Source organism: Hyperolius riggenbachi, chromosome 10 (assembly GCF_040937935.1).
Source record: "Hyperolius riggenbachi isolate aHypRig1 chromosome 10, aHypRig1.pri, whole genome shotgun sequence".
Lineage (NCBI taxonomy): Eukaryota > Metazoa > Chordata > Amphibia > Anura > Hyperoliidae > Hyperolius > Hyperolius riggenbachi.
This window is the reverse complement of record NC_090655.1, coordinates 222,612,604-222,625,873: the sequence shown is the minus strand read 5'-3', so window position 1 is coordinate 222,625,873 and position 13,270 is coordinate 222,612,604.

The window sequence follows — 13,270 nt, the reverse complement described above, 5'->3', positions numbered from 1 at the left end:
ATCACACTCTGCAGCTTTGCCTCACACTGACCTTCATCAGCAGCACAACATAAAACTACAGAGGCTCAGCAAGGAATTTCTTTGAAGTTGAGACAGAGTGAGACAGGGATCTCTACCCGCTATCTGGTTACAGAGCATCTGAACAGTGTGGTGGATATCTTCTCTTTCAATATGCTTGTGAAGTGCTAGAAATCCTGTATGGATCAATCATATCGGCTGCATTCCTCTGTGCTATTGCTTTTATTAATAACCAGATAATAATAATAACAAGATCCTTAATTAGGGATAACTGTGTGATTTTATGCATTTACAGTCCTGGGACTAGAGTTAAAGAAAACCTGTACTGAAAATTAAAAGTCAAAATAAGCATACACAAGTCATACTTACCTTCCATGTAGTCTGCTCCTCAGTGTCTTTCTCCTGTCCCGCATCCTGTTTGTTCACTGTGATCAAGGGAATTTTCCGTCCTCCATTTTGAAAATGGTCATTACCCATAACAGCTTTCTGGTCAGCACACAGTTAAACTGTAACATCGCCCACTTGAGCCATAGGGAAACATGGACATTCCTCTCTGCTATAACTGACGGCAACTGATATTTTTTTGACAGCAACTGATATATTTCAGATCTGACAAAATATTGTCAGAACTGGAAGGGATTATTGTCAGAAAAAAATGGTGAGCTTCTGAGAGGAACTGACGGCAAGGTAACTATGTAATGTTCATTTGAAGTTACCTCGTGTGTTTATTTTAAATATTTTTACTCAGTACAGGTTCTCTTTAAGCACTTGTCAGCATTGTGGCCTGGTGCACACCAAAAACCGCTAGCAGATCTGCAAAATGCTAGCAGATTTTGAAACGCTTTTTCTTATTTTTCTGTAGCGTTTTACCCAGCATTTTGCGGTTTTGGGAAGCGTTTTTGGTGTAGTAGATTTCAGATATTGTTACAGTAAAGCTGTTACTGAACAGCTTCTGTAACAAAAACGCCTGCAAAACCGCTCTGAACTGCCGTTTTTCAGAGCGGTTTGTGGTTTTCCTATACTTTACATTAGAGGCAGAAACTCCCCGCAATCCAAAATCTGCAGCAGCCCGGGAGTATGCGTTTCAGCAAAACGCCTCCCGCTCTGGTGTGCACCACCCCATTGAAATACATTACCCTAGCGTTTCCACATCCGCAATCGGATCTGAAAACGCGACCGAACCGCTCTGGTGTGCAATAGGCCTTTGTTAACATTTCTGTTATGTGAAGTTTTTTTTTTTTGCCAGAGATAAAGAATTTAATATTTTGAACATTTCAGTCTTTATTTTCTTATTTAACCCTCCTGGCGGTTAATTAAACACCCCTCAGCGCTGCCTGGCACTGATTGGCCAGGCAGCGCATGGAGTCGGGGGGGGGGGGGGGGCGGCGGCGATCGGGCAGTACACGCAGCTAGCAAAGTGCCAAGCAGGGCCTGAGAAATCCTCTTGCGCGGCATAGCCTGAGCTCAGCTCGGGCTTACCGCCAGGAAGGTTAATATATTCATAACTCTTCATTTAGAGCTGTTTACTCTAATTTATATCCTTGATCACATATGTGTGTTGTGATTATTATTTAAATAGCTTGCCTACCATCGCTCCATGCACCAATCTCTGCATAGAATGGAGGGGGAAACTGTAAGGGAGGGGTGTGGTTTTGAAAAATTGGGGCGTGGCTAAATGTGTGGCAGGGGTTTGTCTTAGTGTCCCCCTTTCCTGGCTCTAAAAGTTGGGAGGTATGATGCATAATGCATAAACTATACTATCAACAGGGTCAAACCCAGGATTTTCAAGGGGGGATTCCTGAAAGGTCTCCCTCAGTCTTGCACAATACAGTCCTATCCGACTGACATGATCTGACCATTATTTCCTAAATGTCCGATCTGCTCCAGATCGACAACAGGATCAATCAAGAGCAGTTTGGATACAGATAATAATGAGGACAGTCGACATTGCTAATGAAGAGGAAAGTGAAGCATTCACACAGCAGGGCTCGGATTTACATCACAGGAGTAGAGTTGGGCCGAACGGTTCGTCTGCGAACGGTTCCAGGCGAACTTTGGGGGTTCGCGTTCGCCTGCATCAGGCGAACTTTTGCGGAAGTTCGATTCGCCCCATAATGCTGTATTGAGCAAAATTTTTAGCCTCCATTTCACTGTCAGCAGACATGTTATTGTCAAACACACTGCTTTCAGTGTTAGAACCCGCACACCCTCCCTTCAAGCTAGGTCCTTTATACCATTTGACTCAGCTGTCTGCCTACACTAATTAATTATGGGACAGCTGGTACACACTCTGCTAGGGAGATTTTAATTCCTTCTACCACCCTTCTACCACCCAGGGAGGAGGGTCTCTTCTGCCAGGGAATTATACTATTTTAAAAACCAGTATACATCATACCATAGCTGGTACATCATACCATAGCTGGGAATACATACATGAGTATACATCATACCATAGCTGGGAATCAAACCCAGATCTCACTGTGTGGTGGACACATCACCCTAAGCACTGTACCACTACAGAAGTAAGTGAAGCTAGCCTAAAATTTAACATTTAGGTTGCTTAAAGGAGAACTGTAGTGAGAGGTATATGGAGGCTGCCATATTGATTTCCTTTTAAGCTATACCAGTTGCCTGGCAGCCCTGCTGATCTATTTGGCTGCAGTAGTGTGAATCACACCAGAAACAAGCATGCAGCTAATCTTGTCAGATCTTACAAAAATGTCAAACACCAGATCTGCTGCATGCTTGTTCAGGGTCTAGGGCTAAAAGTATTGGAGGCAGAGGATCTGCAGGATAGCCAGGTAACTCGTATTGCTTAAAAGGAAATCAATATGGTAGCCTCCATATACCTTTCACTACAGTTCTCCTTTAAAGGGAACCTTAACTGAGAGTGATATGGCTGTTTCCTGTAAACAATACCAGTTGCCTGGCAGTCCAGCTGATCTTTGTGACTGCAATAGTGGCTGAATCACACCCTGAAACAAGCATGCAGCAGACCGTAAACTCACACAGATTGAATCTGAGTGGATTTTCTGTCTGGATACCATCGCTCCCCGTGGCCTCAATGAGGATTTCAATCTGGCATGTTTTCTGTGAACCTCTTACCATTCTCCATATCTATGTGTGTAACATCCAGTTGGTATTGCATTGATTTTATAACATATTATGGGGTTGAGCGATCAACATTTATGGGTTTGGGTGTTTCACCTAGTGTCATTATTCTGCATTGCTTAACATTGGTTAACACGGTTGCATTACAGCATTTATATTTATTTTATTTTATTGTTGCCTCCATTTGGCCTCCCATCTGATGTCCACTGCGCCTGGTGTAGCGGGAGGGATTCCTTCCGAATCCACGTCTGCCCCCCCCCCCTCTAAACCCCCCTTGTGGCCAGCTCCATGTGTATATAATCAGCCCATGCATCGTTTTATGTCTATATATGCTGTCAATTGTGCCACAGGCAACCTCCTCTGGTTTCTGGGATATGTATAATGGCAAGAGGTGGTTGGCATGGTAACCCAGCACACACTCCTCATCACCCTGTCAGATGCGAGTGGGAGTGCCGCTGCTCAGTGCACGACACCCCACACGCCCACTGGTAGGGGGCGTTGTTGCCATGACCATCTCTGACGGCTGATGATGCAGGGACGCGCTGTACGTGACAGCGAGCGTCCGTTGCTATGGCTACCCGCACGTACGATGATGCAGGGACGCGCTGTATGTGACAGCGAGCGCCCGTTGCTATGGCTACCCGCACGTACGTTGGGCGTGCGAGCAAGTGGGCGGATGCGCTGTGACGTCACAGCGGCATTCGACACACATTCAGCTTCAGTGCAGCTGTGGCCTCTAGACTATTGGTCCAGCCGCGCTGCGTCACATGGGGGTGTCTCCTATTGCCATGGTAACACCTGCACGCATTTGGCTACACGGGGGGCGAAAGTGATATACCGAGCAGCCGCCGCTATACACATTTACAGCCACTGTACATCTATTGCATGGATCGGCCAGGATACAAATTGGCCAGATAACTACAGTGGGCTGCTGCAGGATGTGCCATTTGGCCTATTACGCAGATGAGGGCTGGCCTCCATTACACCTTTGGGGGAGTTGTTTAGGAGGGAGTGGCTACCCCCTTTCCACCCACCGGGTGTGGCTACCCCCTTCCCACCCACCGGGTGTGACCCATTTCCTGCTGGACCAGGTATTTAAGCAGTGGCTTGTCAGTACACAGGTAGCTTTGACTTAAGCTACTGGGGCTGTGATTGGGGGTTCTTTGTATATATTGTGTATAGCATTGTATATATTGTATAGCACCTTCTGAGGAAGCCTGTTAGGGTGAAATATGTTCATATTAGGGTGATTCACATTTGTATAGCACTGTGCACTTTCTACCCTCCATTACTGCCCCACTCTGGGATTGGCAGTGCCGGCAGTACTCTGGGTACCCCGCTGGCCACTATTGATGCACAGTTGGCCAGGGGTGATATCCCATATCCTGCACTGCGATATCCAGTGTGTAAGCACCAGCCATCTATGAGATAGCTACACCCCGCTTTCTTTTAACGGGGGGGATCAGCAAAGACCCTCTATATTGGCATTGGTGCGCCCCTGCTACGCTAATAGGGTACACACCGTTTGGGCCCCGCACCGCAGGGTGACCCATTTTTTAGCACCACTTGGTGTTTTTATTTTGGAGTCTATTTAACCTCCTATTTATACCTATAGGGTTTGTCTTTTTAGACATAGTGTCTGATATTTTTACCCTGGTAACCATTCGGCTAGTGTGTGTTCAAACAATACCAGTTGCCTGGCAGTCCAGCTGATCTTTGTGACTGCAATAGTGGCTGAATCACACCCTGAAACAAGCATGCAGCTAATCCAGTCTGACTTCAGTCAGAGCACCTGATCTGCATGCTTGTTCAGGGGCTGTGGCTAAAAGTATTAGAGACACAGGATCAGCAGGCAATTCAGGCAACTGGTATTATTTTAAAAGGAAAAATTAGCTGCATGCTTGTTTCTGGTGTGATTCACACTACTGCAGCCAAATAGATCAGCAGGGCTGCCAGGCAACTGGTATAGCTTAAAAGGAAATCAATATGGCAGCCTCCATATACCTCTCACTACAGTTCTCCTTTAACCCCCTTGGCGGTATGAAAAATACCGCCAGGGGGCAGCGCAGCAGTTTTTTTTAAATTTTTTTTTTTTTTAAATTATGCAGCGAGCCGAGGGCTCGCTACATGATAGCCTCCGGCGATAGGCGATCAGGAAATCCCGTTCAAAGAACGGGATTTCCTGGAGGGCTTCCCCCGTCGCCATGGCGACGGGGGGGGAATGACGTCACCGACGTCAGCGACGTCGGGACGTCATTGGGAGACCCGATCCACCCCTTGGCGCTGCCTGGCACTGATTGGCCAGGCAGCGCAGGGGTCTGGGGGGGGGGGGGCGCGCGCCGCACCGGATAGCGGCGATCGGGCGCGCGGCGGCGGCGATCGGGGTGCTGGCGCAGCTAGCAAAGTGCTAGCTGCGTCCAGCAAAAAAAAAATTATGTAAATCGGCCCAGCAGGGCCTGAGCGGCACCCTCCGGCGGCTTACCCCGTGTCACACACGGGGTTACCGCTAAGGAGGTTAAGCAACCTAATGGTTCTATTGCATTGAGCATAAATGTTAAATTTTAGGCTAGCTTCACTTACTTCTGTAGTGGTACAGTGCTTAGGGTGACGTGCCCACCACACAGTGAGATCTGGGTTCGATTCCCAGCTATGGTATGATCTGGTGTTTGACATTTTTGTAAGATCTGACAAGATTAGCTGCATGCTTGTTTCTGGTGTGATTCACACTACTGCAGCCAAATAGATCAGCAGGGCTGCCAGGCAACTGGTATAGCTTAAAAGGAAATCAATATGGCAGCCTCCATATACCTCTCACTACAGTTCTCCTTTAAGCAACCTAATGGTTCTATTGCATTGAGCATAAATGTTAAATTTTAGGCTAGCTTCACTTACTTCTGTAGTGGTACAGTGCTTAGGGTGACGTGTCTACCACACAGTGAGATCTGGGTTCGATTCCCAGCTATGGTATGATGTATACTCATGTATGTATTCCCAGCTATGGTATGATGTACCAGCTATGGTATGATGTATACTGGTTTTTAAAATAGTATAATTCCCTGGCAGAAGAGACCCTCCTCCCTCCGGTAGGAGGGAATAGGTAGAAGGGGAGGGGGAATTAAAATCTCCCTAGCAGAGTGTGTAGCAGCTGTCCCATAACTAATTAGTGTAGGTAGGCAAATGGTATAAAGGACCTTGCTTGTGGGCGGGTCCTCCAGCAGTGATGTGTATTTCACTCAATTAGGTGTGGCTCCAGGTATTAGAGCTTTTGAAACATGTTTTCTATCATTTTTCCAGTTGATAGAATTTTTTAAAACTTTGAAAGTTCGCCTCCCCATTGAAGTCTATGGCGGTTCGCGAACTTTTTCGCGAACCGAACCTTTCGCGGAAGTTCGTGAACAGGGTTCGCGAACCTAAAATCGGAGGTTCGGCCCAACTCTACACAGGAGCCTATAGGCACAGATGTTCTGGTACCCTACACTTCACCCTTTACAAACCCACAAACCCCCGCTGCACAATCCAGTGTGCTGGTTGACCCAGCTGTCACTTCTACCTGACTTTCCCTGTCCAGCATAGGTAGCCACAGGTTCCCCCTTACCACTTGGCAGCCGAGGTGTCCCCATTATTAGGTTGCTTGAGATGTCCGGTTGAAGGGAGATATTGTCAGTGGGATGCCGAGAGCTGATAGAGTAACCTCTCATTTACACTCTGCATAGGGAGGGCAGGAGGGAAGCACTAAGGGAGGGGAGCCGCCTTTCCATCATCAGGCACCTGTAGGCACAAGCCTACAGTGCGTTATAGAAAAAACGGCCCTGCAAGCACCCAAACAGGACCACAGGAGCAGCTGACAAGCAGTGAATTCACCATCTTCAGCATCCCATGTGAAAGAGGCCTAGGGATGACTTATTTTCCCTAGTAGGAAATATGATGAAGCCATATCATCTGAGTGACTGACAACTTACACATTGGGATGGCTGGACAGCTGGGCTAGACCATCTCTAGAGTGGCAGGTCTCATAGAATGTCGCTGGTAGGCAGTGGTTAGTCCGTGCTAAAAGTGGTCCAGGCAAGGTGAGCCAACAGTCATGGGCACCCACTGTTCACTGATGAAGTGAGTGAAGGCTAGCCTGTCTGATTGTAGATTTGGGGGCCCCTTGTAATGTTTTTGGTAAGCTGAAGTAGAGAGAGGTTAAAAAAAGGTGGAAGATGGGCCCCTTGAAACCCACTAGGCCCCAAGCACCTGCCTAGGTTGCCTGGTGGATGATCCTGCTCTGGTTGGACAGCCAAACTAGACATGAACCAGAATCTGCAGGGACGGAACTGGAACTATGTAGGTGCTTATCAGATTGGAAAGCTGCCAATTCATTGGCTGTTAGTTTAGCAGCTTTCACACTGGGAGTGCAAATGATATCTTTACTAAGCAGGGCAGGGGGGATGGATAAGTAAACTTTACATTAGGTCACTTATTCTTTAAGTCATTTAAACCATGCTTCAGCTTAAAGTGTACCTGAGACAGGCTATATGTCAGCATTTAAACTTACCAGGGGCTTCCTTGCCATCCTCTCCGGTGTCTCCATTCAGTAGCAATCCTCCGGCATTCTGGCCAGTCGTGCCCCTGGAGTGCATACGCGGCCGCCCGCAAGCGCACTCCTGTCCCCGGGAGTGTTCTTTGTCTAGGCAGTACTACTGCCCAGATGTAGAACACTGCCAGCTGCGGTAGCACTACGGGGGTGCACACGCGCCCGAGCCGCACATGCGCAGAAGAGCGTGGCCGGACAGAATACCGGAGGGGATTGCTACTGAACGGCCGGAGAGGACACAGAGAAAGCCCACCGATCTCATGGGGTTGGAGGAAGCCCCAGGTAAGTATACATACTGGCATATAGCCCATGTTTGGTTACCTTTGAAGGACAACTATAACGAGAGGGATCTGGAGGCTGCCATATTTATTTCCTTTTAAGCAATACCGGTTGCCTGGCTATCCTGCTGATCCTCTGCCTCTAATACTTTTAGTCATAGCCCCTGAACAAGCATGCAGCAGGTAAGGTATTTCTGACAATATTTTCAGATCTGACAAGATTAGCTGCATACTTGTTTCTCGGGTGGGATTCAAATACTACTTTAGCCAAATAGGTCAGCAGCATATTCTTCTCACTTCAGTTGTTCTTTAAGTGCACTAATAAGTTAGACCAGCCTGCCATTTACCACTGCAATCTAGTGACAAACATACCGTACAAACCTTATGGGAGCAAAACATGTTTTTATTTGACAGGGGTGTTACATTATATACCCAAATTAGGAAGACAGGAAGCAACGGTTGTGTTTACCATACACAACATAATATTGTAACATCTGAGAACAGTTGCTGGAGTAAAGCAGCTCATGCATTACTCCATTTGCGGCATCGCTATCAGGCTGATTGGATCATAATGATCAAATCTGGCAAAAGGCCGCAACAAGTTCCCCCGATCGTCATTTCAATCAATCTCTGTCTAAAACTGATCAAAGTGTACGGTTGGGTGCTCGGCGGTAGCAGTGATCCATTTCCTAATGACTGGCGGACCCCCCTCCCCGGAGCCGTAGTGAGTATTGCTCACCAGTCCGCCGGGGTGCCTCCTCCTGTGTCTCCATTGCCGCCGGGGGTGTCTGTACTCTGTGACCTCACCGTATGTATGTGACATCAGTACATGCAACAGAGTCACAGGGTAAAGACACCCCCGGTGGCATTGGAGAAAGACGCAAACCACACGTGGTGGCAGACAGGTGAGCCTGCAACACATTGCACAGCACAGGGGTTAGATATTACTTGGGGGGAGACCTGAGGGGTCCGGCAAGCGGAGGTGGCTTTAAAAGTCTGTTTGCAGTGTGTGGGCAGGTAACAGATCCCTCGCTGATCAGATTGGATTGGAGAGGGATCTGTCAGATGGTTAAATCTGGTGGCCATCTAAAAATATATGGCCACCTTAAGTCCAGCATAATCTGGAGTGTCCAGGACATGGAGACCAGTGGATTTCATGGTTTCAGTGTCTAATTTGGTGACAGGACAAATGAGAGGTCTAGCTTCAGTGAACGCAATTCTGTTTGGCTGCTAAAGATTGCTTCCCATTTCTCTTCAAGGCTACTTTCAGACATACAGCATCACATTGCTTTGCGGTACGCTTCCCCGTCACTGTGGCCATTAATCTCAATGAGATTGGCCACATTACCCACAGTGCTTCAGAAGTCGTTACAAGGCACATTCTGAAGTGCGTTCGACGTGCGGTACGAGTGGTACCACACACGTCAGGCATTTGCATTATTATTATTATTATTATTTAGTATTTATATAGCGCTGACATATTACGCAGCGCTGTACAGTGTATATATATATATATTGTCTTGTTGCTAACTGTCCCTCAAAGGAGCTCACAATCTAATCCCTACCATTGCCATGTCTATATTATGTAGTGTAAGTACTGTAGTCTAGGGCCAATTTTTTTAGGGAGAGCCAATTAACTTATCCGTATGTTTTTGGAATGTGAGAGGAAACCGGAGTGCCCGGAGGAAACCCACGCAGACACGGAGAGAACATACAAACTCTTTGCAGATAGCACCCTGGCTGGGATTCGAACCGGGGACCCAGCGCTGCAAGGCGAGAGAGCTAACCACTACACCACCGTGCTGCATTGGAGTCTATAGCACTGCAAGAGTCTATTAAGATTGTTGCAGTGGCGGTGCGGCGGGCATGAAACAGTGATGCACTTCCTGTCCAGCAGGAAGCACATCACGGTTCTGGGGGGTGGAGCAATGCATATTACCTTGTCAGCGCGCTCTGCCGCAGGGTAATGTGCATGGAAGAGTGGTGCCGTGCGATTGTCCTGCCCCCAGGCTCTCCTGCTGCAGGACAATCACACCACACCATGGGCATGATTCACTAAACCGCGATAACTCCTATCACTGCCGCACTAGCATTTTTGTGCGCAATCGCTAATTGCGCTATTGCGTGCAAAAACTTGAAAAACGCTAGCGTGGCCGTGATAGGAGTTATCACGGTTTAGTGAATCAAGCCCCATATGTGAAACTTGCCTCAAGTGTCTGAAGAATATATGACAACCTTATCCTGTTATCTTCTTCTAAGAATGTCACTAGATGGAAAGAGATAATAGAAGCCAGTTAATAAGTTCAAGTCTTCCCTTCCATGAGTGAAACAACATCAGCACTGCTCCCAAAGGCTTGACAGTGGTTGTGTCTCTTCACTGCAGCCAACCTGGATTTCAGAACAGGTTTATAAATATATGGCCAGCACAGGAGTATATCGAGGATAGCACTTTAGTGTTACAAATAAGTGTACGTACTCAGTTCAAATCCAGACCAGTACACTATCTTCATGGAGTGTGTATGTGTTCTTTGTGTTTGTGTGGGCCTTAGACAGACCATGGTAGGAGGCCCTCTGAAGAAGAGTTAGCAACACAACTATGGACTCTATAAAACACTGTGAAAAATGCTATTCATAATCATTTTCTTGGTAATTGGTTTGGTGTCTGCAGGCAGATCCAATTTGCAGAACACTGTGGCCTCAATTTACTAACGGCCGTTCAGTCAATAATTTAAGTCGTAAAAAAAATACAGCATTTGGTATTTTACACTTTTTCCAAATTAACTAAGATCTCCTGCATTCGGAAGACGTTCGGTAATTTACCGAACAAACATGCTTCAATTCACTAAGAACTGCTTGGTAAGTCTCACTTATCAGCTGTGGAGCAGGTCAGGCAGGATCTGTGAGTCTGTGTGCATGAGTGTGGTTTTTCTGTCCAGTGCATCCCCAGCTTCCCTTTAGATGTGCTGAAGCCACCAGAGGGAACTCCACTGTATACTAGTATACAGATATTCACATCTAAAGGGATACAGAAAAGCCTTATAAAATGTCTCCTTCCCCTGCTCTGCAGTCCTGAAGTCCCACACTTCCCAAGTATCGGGTCAAATGGGGTGAGAAGCAGGGCTTTGTGGCTCTCCCTATTGGCTGTCTGCTACATCTGTCAGTGTTACCGCCTGGAGATTGTGAGTTACCAGCTGGTCAGAGCTGAAGATAAATACTGAACACTTTTATTTGATTTACCAAATTCTTTAATCGTTGTGAATTGCAATTTCTTGACACTTCTTGAGGTATTTACTACACAAGTCAGTAATTTACCTCACTAGTCAGTAATTCTAATATTTTTAAATAGTAGACTTCTATATTGTAGGCCAAAATGATACAACAGTCCTATATTTGAGGATCTGGAATGATCAATCCTTCCACTCACATAGCAGAAGCTCAGCTACTTCGCTCTCAATGATTTATATTCTTTGAGAGCGTCTCAAGATAACCTGAATGACTTCAGAAAAAGTTACTCCAATTAACCTCCTGAGCATTACGCCGCTCAGAAGGTTTTGCTAGCCTGAGTCCGCCGCTATGAAACTTTGTGTTTGCACTGATAAAAAAGCTGTTAGCCAGCACTAGGCTAGCTAGTATATGTGGCCGGCGCCCACCGATCGCCTAGAATCATCCCAATCCCCCGCTTATACATTACCCAGCCTGGCTCCAGCGATCGGCGCAGCCTCCCCGCACAGCTCTGGTCTTCACTATGGGGAGAATCGCACATGACGTCACTGACGTCATGCAGAGACCCGATCCTCCCCATAGAGAGACTGGAGCTGTGCGGGGAGGCTGCACCGATCGCTGGAGCCAGGCTGGGTAATTTATAAGCGGGATGATGGGGGGGATTCTGGGCAATCGGTGGGTGCCGGCCACATATACTAGCTAGCCTAGTGCTGGCTAACAGCTTATTTATCAGTGCAAACAGATAGTTTTGTTTTATAGCGGTGGACTCATGAGGTCAGCAAAATGCCTGAAGCAGCATGCCCGACACAGTGTCAGGCATACCACTCAGGAGGTTAAGAACCAATTACAGTGTAGTCAAGTGTCAGCAATGGTATAAACACTTACATTGAGGGAAAAATATTAAACCCCCTGCTGATTTTGCTTGTTTGCCCTTTGGTCAAGAAATCACCAGTCTAATTGTAATGCTACATTTATTGAAGCTGAGAGACAGAATAACAAAAAAAAACTCAAAACCCAGTGCCCCTAGGTCAGAGCTTGTGGTGCATTGTAATGAGCAAAATAAGTACTTGATCCCTTATCAACCAGCATGATTTCAGGCTCCCAGGTGTCTTTACTGTATGCAGGCAACAAGCTGAGATTAGGAGCACCCTCTGTAATGGAGTGCTCCTAATCCCAGCTTGTTACCAGATCTGTATATAGAAAAGACAAGAGCAATCAATCAGATTCCAAACTATTCCAGGATGACAATGGGCTCGATTCACTAACACCTGTTCGGTAAAAATGTAATGTGAGGTAAATTACCTCACGCAGAAAAACACATTTTTGTTAGTATTCACTAGATTTCACACATGCAGAAGTAGTTTAGTAATTTACTGAAAAGCATGCCTTCAATTCACGAAGACCAGTTCAGTAAACAGTCTAACAGTCTAACCAGTGGAGTCTGTGAAGCAACCTGTGTTCTGTTATGGTAATGTTCTCTCACTTCTGTGCTATGACAGCGTTACAATAGTAAGAGGCATCTGCCGCATCCCTTTAGACCTGCATGCAGGCCCGGATTTATATCACAAGAGCCTATAGGCACAGATGTCCTGGCACCCTAGACCTTGCCCTCCATGAACCTACAAACCCCTGCTGAATAGCGCCACAAGTGTGCTGGCTGGTCCAGCTGTCACTTCTCCCTTACTTCCCTTGTCTGTCACAGGTAGCTACAGGTGCCCCTTAGCATTAGGTAGGCAGACGTATCCTCAGTATTAAGTAGCTAATGAAGGAAGGTCTCATCAGTGCAATGCCAAGAGCTGGATGAGTAGCCTCAATTACACTCTGCTTGGGACTCTGCATAGGGAAGGAGGGATGCACTAGGGGAGGGGAGAGAGCCACCTCTCCATCCTCAGGTGCCTGTAGCAAGGTGCCTGCAGTGCCTTATGGTAAATCCGGCCCTGCCTGCATGTCCCTTTCTAGACCCTCTGAATCTGTCTATAAGTCTGTTTATATGAACTTTCAATAAACATAAGACACACCATGCTTTCAAACAGTTGCTCTTGGAGCCAAAGTCTAAAGGGTTAAA